Genomic DNA, 9,306 nt, shown 5'->3' on the forward strand with positions numbered 1-9,306 from the left:
AAACAAGTCAAAATGAGGCTCAGTAGGGTGTGTGGCCTCCACGTGCCAGTATGACCTCCCTACAACGCCTGGGCATGCTCCTGATGAGGTGGCGGATGGTCTCCTGAGGGATCTCCTCCCAGACCTGGACTAAAGCATCCGCCAACTCCTGGACAGTCTGTGGTGCAACGTGGCGTTGGTGGATAGAGCGAGACATGATGTCCCAGATGTGCTCAATTGGATTCAGGTCTGGGGAACGGGCGGGCCAGTCCATAGCATCAATGCCTTCCTCTTGCAGGAACTGCTGACACACTCCAGCCACATGAGGTCTAGCATTGTCTTGCATTAGGAGGAACCCAGGGCCAACCGCACCAGCATATGGTCTCACAAGGGGTCTGAGGATCTCATCTCGGTACCTAATGGCAGTCAGGCTACCTCTGGCGAGCACAAGGAGGGCTGTGCGGCCCCCCGAAAGAAATGCCACCCCACACCATGACTGACCCACCGCCAAACCGGTCATACTGGAGGATGTTGCAGGCAGCAGAACGTTCTCCACGGCATCTCCAGACTCTGTCATGTCTGTCACGTGCTCAGTGTGAACCTGCTTTCATCTGTGAAGAGCACAGGGCGCCAGTGGCGAATTTGCCAATCTTGGTGTTCTCTGGAAAATGCCAAACGTCCTGCACGGTGTTGGGCTGTAAGCACAACCCCCACCTGTGGACGTCGGGCCCTCATACCACCCTCATGGAGTCTGTTTCTGACTGTTTGAGCAGACACATGCACATTTGTGGCCTGCTGGAGGTCATTTTGCAGGGCTCTGGCAGTGCTCCTCCTGCTGCTCCTTGCACAAAGGCGGAGGTAGCGGTCCTGCTGCTGGGTTGTTGCCCTTCTACGGCCTCCTCCACATCTCCTGATGTACTGGCCTGTCTCCTGGTAGCGCCTCCATGCTCTGGACACTACGCTGACAGACACAGCAAACCTTCTTGCCACAGCTCGCATTGATGTGCCATCCTGGATGAGCTGCACTACCTGAGCCACTTGTGTGGGTTGTAGACTCCGTCTCATGCTACCACTAGAGTGAAAGCACCGCCAGCATTCAAAAGTGACCAAAACATCAGCCAGGAAGCATAGAAACTGAGAAGTGGTCTGTGGTCCCCACCTGCAGAACCACTCCTTTATTGGGGGTGTCTTGGTAATTGCCTATAATTTCCACCTGTTTTCTATTCCATTTGCACAACAGCATGTGAAATGTATTGTCAATCAGTGTTGCTTCCTAAGTGGACAGTTTGATTTCACAGAAGTGTGATTGACTTGGAGTTACATTGTGTTGTTTAAGTGTTCCCTTTATTTTTTTGAGCAGTGTATTTTTTTACTTATCAATCTACACACAATACCCCATAATGACAAAGCAAAAACAGGTTTTCGAAATGTATACAAAAAAATCTGATATCACATTTGCATAAGTATTCAGACCCTTTACTCAGTACTTTGTTGAAGCACCTTTGACAGCCTCGAGTCTTCTTGGGTATGGTGCTACAAGCTTGGCACACCTGTATTTGAGGAGTTTCTCCCATTCTTCTCTGCAGATTCTCTCAAGCTCTGTCAGGTTGGATGGGGAGCGCTGCTGCACAGCTATGTTCAGGTCTCTCCAGAGATGTTCAAGTCTGGGCTCTGGCTGGGCCACTCAAGGACATTAAGAGACTTGTCCCAAAGCCACTCCTGCGTTGTCTTGGCTGTGTGCTTTGGGTCGTTGTCCTGCTCGAAGGTGAACCTTCGCCCCAGTCTGCGGTCCTGAGCGCTCTAGGGCAGGTTTTCATCAAGAATCTCTCTGTACTTTGTTTCATTAACCTTTCCCTTGATCCTGACTAGTCTCCCTGTCCCTGCTGCTGAAAATCATCCCCACAGATTGTTTCTCATGGTCTGAGAGTCTTTAGGTGCCTTTTGGAAAAATTCAAGCGGGCTGCCATGTGCCTTTTACTGAGGAGTGGCTTCTAGCTGGCCAATCTACCATAAAGGCCTGATTGGTGGAGTGCTGCAGAGGTGGTTGTCACTCTGGAAGGTTCTCCCATCTCCACAGAGGAACTCTGGAGCTCTGTCAGAGTGACCATCGGGTTCTTGGTTTACCTCCCTGACCAAGGCCCTTCTCCCTCGATTCCAAAGTTCTTCCATTTAAGAATGATGGAGGGCACAGTGTTCTTGGGGACCTTCAATGCTGCAGAAATGTTTTGGTACCCTTCCCCAGATCTGTGCCTCGAGACAATCCTATCTCGGAGCTCTATGGAAAATTCCTTCGACCTCATGGCTTTGTTTTTGCTCTGACATGCACTGTCAACTGTGGGACCTTATATAGACAGGTGTGTGCCTTTCCAAATCATGTCCAATCAGTTGCATTCACCACAGGTGGACTCCAATCAAGTTGTAGAAACATCTCAAGGATGATCAATGGAAACAGGATGCACTTGAGCTCAATTTCGAGTCTCATAGCAAAGGGTCTGAATACTTATGTAAATAAAGGTATTTCTGTTTTTATTTGTTAATACATTTGCTAAAAATTCTAAAACCTGTTTTCGCTTTGTCATTATGGGGTATTGTGTGTAGATGGCAGAGGAAAACATTATTTTAATACATTTTAGAATAAGGCTGTAACGTAATTTTTTTGGGGAAAAAGTCAAGGGGTCTGAATACTTTCAGAATGCACTGTATTTAAGGTTTGAAAAATGTAGAATAAAGTAGAGTAGTAGAAATGTACAGTAGGTTTGAAAATGAACAGTAGAACAAATTTTATAGCAGAAAAATCCAGACATTGAACAGATGTGAGTGAATGATAACTACTGTATTGTACAGTTTTTAAGGAAGGAGTGCACCATCGAGAGTATGACTGGTTGCATCACTGCCTGGTATGGCAACTGCAAGGCACTACAGAGGGTAGTGCAATCGGCCCAGTACATCACTGGGGCCTAGCTTCCTGCCATCCAGGACCTCTATACCAGGTGGTGTCAGAGGAGGGCCCTAAAAATTGTCAAAGACTCCAGCCACCCTAGTAATAGACTGTTCTCTCTGCTACTGCATGTCAAGTGGTACCGTAGCGCCAAGTCCAGGTCCAGGAGGCTTCTAAATAGCTTCTACCCCAAAGCAATAAGACTTCTGAACACCTAATAAAATGGCTACCAAGGCTATTTGCATTGCCCCCTCTCTCCCCCTCTTTTACACCGCTGCTACTCTCTGTTGTTATCATCTATGCATAGTCACTTGAATAACTCTACCTACATGTACATATTACCTCAACTAACCGGTGCCCCCGCACATTGACTCTGTACCGGTACCCCCCTGTATATAGCCTCGCTATTGTTATTTTAGTGCTGCTCTTTATCTGTATTTTTTTCAACTGCATTGTTGGTTAAGGGCTCGTAAGTAAGCATTTCACTGTAAGGTCTATACCGGTTGTATTTGGCGCATGTGACTAATACAATTTGATTTGATTTAATTTATTGTGTGAGAGTGCTGAGAGGGGGCCTTCTTCCTCTCTGTGTCGCTTTAGTTTCCTTCCAGAAATTCTACCTTTTTTTCTGGTTCCCACTAGCTTCTACAGCCACAAAGTTAGATTCCAAAGTCCCAAAGTCAGATAACAAAGCCACAAAGACAAAATTCGCTAAAGGTTTGTTATTTTTGGTCTTCATTTCAGATTAGGCATAAGGTTAGCAGTGTGGTTAAGGTAAACATAAAAACCTGTTTTCGCTTTGTCATTATGGGGTATTGTGTTTAGTTAGATTTTTATTTATTTTATCCATTTTAGAATAAGGCTGTAACGTAACAAAATGTGGAGAAAAGTCAAGGGGTCTAAATACTTTCCGAATGCACTGTATATGGGTTTTATCTCACCGGTATGTGTGACATGGTGCCATTGACCTGGTGCAGTGCTTTCCAAGGAAACCAGGGTGACACTGGAATTGATTACATTCAGAGTGTCCGTGGTGAGAGCAGATTCCACCATTGGTGGTCTGGCACTGGTCTGTGAGAGTAGAGCATTCACACGCAGGGCCTTTGTAGTTCTGGTAACACTCACAGGTACCAAAGTCACACCTCCCATTACCAGTAAAGACAGAGACGGAACAAATATAGGGACATTACTCATCATCCAACTCAACGTAGACTTCTACTAAAACCCTATCAAGCTTTTTTTCATGGTCTTTCGAGACGGATATTGACCAGTGGAGGCATAGTTTTTTTTTTGTACATAGACATACAATCAACCAATAACCTGGCCACTTCTTTTAGCATCTATTCTAGCATATAGAACAATTAGAAATGTGATCAAGTTCACAGATTTAAAGTGGTCACTCTCAATGTTCTCTAATTTTTTTTGGCACGGAGCAAATTTCAGGTCTGCTGAGCGCAAACTTGAATGTGGGGAAAATTCTGTGCAACTTCCAGCACGTTTACTGTGAAGACTGAGGCTGTACCCGCTTTAAGTTATAGTTTTAACAGTAGCCAAGTAGAAAAATGCATCCCATAACATTTTAACATGGAATTAGCTGTTATATCATTAAGCCTACAGTAGCAGCCAATGAGTGGTGTTTAATGTTGGCCTACATTCAATTATATTTTTGGAAAAAATATGCAGGGCTTGAATTTTAACCTGTTCATCCACTTGTACTTCAGACAAGAAGGTGACTGAAAATGTTGTTGTTTGATGCAAGAAACCACTTTACAAAATAAAATATATTTATATTCTCATACCATTATTACAGAGAATCAGACAAATATTACGCTCTGACTATTGGGTACTTAGCTTTTTTAAGACCGTCTCAAAATACAACACTGGCCCTTTAAGACATAAAAAAAAGCTCTTTAACAGACTCGCTTTTCAAAGATTTATTTGAATTTTGTGCTCTTGTAAGAAGCAACCACTCCCCCATTGTTGACTAGAAAGTAGCTATAACTGGGCTCATAACTCACTAACTAGCAAAGAATAGGAACAAATGTGCACAGGTGGCTCCATGCAGTTCTCGACTTTGATCTCAAAACAAGGACCGCACATACCGTATCCTAAACATAGTCCAGTTCAAAATGAATGGCACAGATCCATATATGGCAATGGCTATTTGCATATAGACCTACTGCAGCTCTGATTGGTCATGGCGCTGTGTAGAGCATGGGCCTGAGTCTACCTGTCAATGCAATAGCATCCTACTCCAATACACTCTGCCTACAAGAAAATCTCTTACACAATTCATTTTACATACGAAGTCTTGCATAGTTCGTTTTGTTTCAGGTATATTACATTGAAAGTGGCTAATATTGTGTTGATTCGATCACATTTCCAACAGTAGAGCAAAACGTTTATAGTGTTAACTTTCTGGAGTTTTCCCTTTTAGTTAAGTGAAGTTCAGTCTCCTGCTTCTCTGTGCAGTGGATATTGCTTCTGCATGGCAGTCCGAGGGGAGCTGCGCGCCTGCGCATGTATGCAGCTTAGAGGGAACATTGGTCACTATGTGAAAGGCTGTGGATAGGTCCTTTGAGACGGATTTGAACCAGCGATCTAAGGATTACAGTTCCTTTAGCTCTTCCCCAACAGTCACAGAAAATAAATGATGAAAGAGAAACGACTGAGTAAGACCCTACAACATCCTTTGCAGACCCACATTCTATACACCACTTATTTTAGAAACTCACAACGTGAAGTGTCCTGAAGTGAGATGTTTTTTGGACCTCTCCTTCCCCTGTTGTTGTGAAGGTCATCACACTGGCAGTACTGGCCCCTGTGTTTGCCCCAGCAGAAGCATCGGAGACACACACAGTTTCCGTGGTCCCTGCACAGCTGTGTGCCTGTGCTGTGACAGTCTGTGTGGCTAAACACAAGGCCTCTAGAACCAGGCTGATACCCATGTCCTACTCGGCCTCACATTCACATCGCTGGCCAGTAACAGTTAACACATTTTTTTTTAAGATTAATGAAAAATAAAACCCTAATATACCATGATTGGATAAGGTAACCTATCTAAATGACTATCGCCCCATAGCACACGTCTGTAGCCATGAAATGCTTTGAAAAGCTAGTCATGGCTCACCTCAACACCATCATCCCAGACACCGTGGACCCACACCAATTCGCATACCACCCCAACAGATCTACAGATGAGGCAATCTATATTGCGCTCCACACTGCCCTCTCCCACCTGGACAAGATGAACACCTATGTGAGAATGCTGTTCATTGACTACAGCTCAGCGTTCAACACCATAGTGCCCTCCAAGCTCATCAATAAGCGAAGGACCCTGGGACGGAAAACCTCCCTCTGCAACTGGATCCTGGACTTCCTGTCGGGCCGCCCCCAGGTAGTGAGGGTAGGCAACAACACATCCGCCACGCTGACCCTCAACACGGGGGCCCCTCAGGGGTATGTGCTTAGTCCCCTCCTGTACTACCTGTTCACCCACAACTGCGTGGCCACGCACAACTCCCAACACCATCATTAAGTTTGCTGACGACACGACTGTGGTAGGCCTGATTACTGACGATGATGAGACAGCCTATATGGAGGAGGTCAGAGACCTGCTAGGACAACAACCTCTCCCTCAACGTCAGCAAGACAAAGGAGCTGATCATGGACAACAGGAAATGGAGGGCTGAGCACTCCCCCATTCACATTGATGGGGCACTATTGGAGCAGGTTGAGAGTTTAACGTTCCTGGGTGTCCACATAACTAAGGATCTATCATGGTCCACAACTGCACCATTGATAGGATCTTGACTGGCTGCATCACCGCTTGGTATGGCAACTTCTTGGTAGCCGCGCTAAAGAGGGTAGGGCGTACAGCCCAGTACATCACTGGGGCAGAACTCCCTGCCATCCAGGACTTCTATACCAGCCCGTGTCAGAGGAAGGCCCTAAAAATTGTCAGACACCAGCCACACATTTTTTTTGCAGTTTTGCTATAGTGCCTTATTGCAAACAGGATGCATATTTTGGAATATGTTTATTCTGTACAGGCTTACTTCTTCTCATTCTGTCATTTAGGGTAGTATTATGGAGTAACTACAATGTTGTTGATCCATCCTCAGTTTTCTCCTACCACAGCCATTAAACTCTGTTTTAAAGTCACCATTGTCCTCATGGTAAAATTCCAGAGTGATTTCCTTCCTCTCCGGCAACTGAGTTAGGAAGGACGCCTGTATCTTTGTAGTGACTGGGTGTATTGATACACCATCCAAAGTGTATTAATAACTTCACCATGCTCAAAGGGATATTCAATGTCTGCTTTAAAAAAAAAAAACATTTACCAATAGGTGTCCTTCTTTGCCATGTATTGGAAAACCTCCCTGGTCTTTGTGGTTGAATCTGTGTTTGAAATTCACTGTTCGACTGAGGGACCTTACAAATAATTGTATGTGTGGAGTAGAGAGATGAGGTAGTCATTCAATAATCATATTTAACAATATTATTGCACACAGAATGAGTCTATGCAATTTTTACTCCTGAACTTATTTAGGTGAGTCCATGCAAGTTATTTGCTTATTGACATTTACTGTACAAGGTGACCAAAACACATTACCTTCTTTGTCGTGGTCTCCTCCTGGGGGATCCCAGTATTAGTAGTCTTGAGCATTGAGTCAACATCATAGGAATGGTGATGTTATGAATGTAGCCCTATGGAAGAGACCAATGTGACAGTAGTCAGGGGTGATGAAGAAACAGTCCAGACGTTTTGTCTGTGTATTGGAGGGAGGTCAAGTTTTGACAAGTTTGCTCGAGAAGAAGTGAGAACATTTGCAACTTTGGATGTCTTTCCTATGCATAACATCACATTTTGCATAACATTTAGCTTACGAATGCCCGAAAGAGTTATCACTTTCACGAGGTGACTGCAAGCCAGTACTTCACTTAAGCAATAAGCATTTAACCCGTTTAAAAAAGATTAGGTTATGATTCTTACATCTTGACAATGCATTTATTTGTATTTTAGAGGAAACACATGACAATTAGTGACCTGTAAATCATGCACAAAGTAAATCAGAAGAGCCAAAATTGTAACGTGTTTAATTCTTGAAGCAGTAAAACTGGTTCCCAGATCAGGGCAGCACACACAGGGTTCACTGATTGAGAAATGAAAAAGTGCAAGGAAAAATGTTTGAGAAGATCAAAAAGAAGAGGATATGCAAGTCCAAAAAGAAGACAACGGTAAGAAAGAATGTAGCTCTTGTTTAGTTTATGAATCAGATGATTCATTAAACCAGAAACATACATGCAAAACAGACATACATGTAACATAAAAAAAATTACTCTTCCTCTTCATCCATCTCTTCCTCCTCCATATAGACCAGGGGTCTCCAACCTTTTCTAGCATGAGAGCTACTGTTAAATCATGAAACATGTGAGCTGATCATAATTGCTTTCCTAGCTTTGAAATCCTTGTATTTTCCCGAATTCTGTTTTCTCTGTTTTATATTTTGTGGTTTGGGAACTAAAAATTACAATTATTCATAGAGAAACAATGCAATTTTATGTTCTGAATCAATGTCAATACTTAAATCACATCAGAAGACCATTCTTTCGGGCTGGAAAAAAACCTAATTCTGATTTGAGTGTAATACCACTTTAAATGCACATTTTGCGACCGAAGGAACGTGCTGGTTTAGCGATGTTTTTGCCACTGCATTTGTCATAACAGTTTGCAGAATAAAAGCCAACCCAATTGAGACAAATAATCATGATATAATTCTGCCAGGTAAGCCTGGTTTGCGGTTGACATTAAAATGAGAAAGTTTGGGGGTAAGTCTGTCTACCGAGAAGACAATTGTTATTTCCGCTAACTGGTATACGAAGTGAATGATAAGGCAAACGCGCACACCACACAGACATACAGGGGCAATATTGCCGGAAATGTATTGACACGTTTGGGTTTTAAGCCAGTTGTGACTAACTAGGGGTAATGTGGATTTGATTGGATAGTAGCCGGAAGCTTGGTGTGTGATACTTGACAGTCTGCAGAGTTCTCATTCTCAGCCCGAATCCAACCGCGGTCGGCCCAGTCTTTTAGTCCTACATAATAATAATAATAATAAAATGCTTGATTGTATTTAAAGGCATTAATGACATGATTGATTATATTTTAGTAGGCTAAGTTAAGACAACGCGCGCTCACAGCTTGATGGATTGATTATACAAGGCTACTACGAGGTGGGTCGAGCAAAAATAATACACATTATTTAGGCTATATTGTTGCTTGCTAAATGTTTCTGATTAGTGATGGATGAGCTAACAAATAAAATGAACCACCACCTCCACTTGCCCAGCCAGAGATCAATTAAGCAATACACAGACAGAAA

The sequence above is a fragment of the Salmo salar genome, chromosome 13, assembly GCF_965601325.2.
Source record: "Salmo salar chromosome 13, fSalSal1, whole genome shotgun sequence".
NCBI classification, from domain to species: Eukaryota; Metazoa; Chordata; class Actinopteri; order Salmoniformes; family Salmonidae; genus Salmo; species Salmo salar.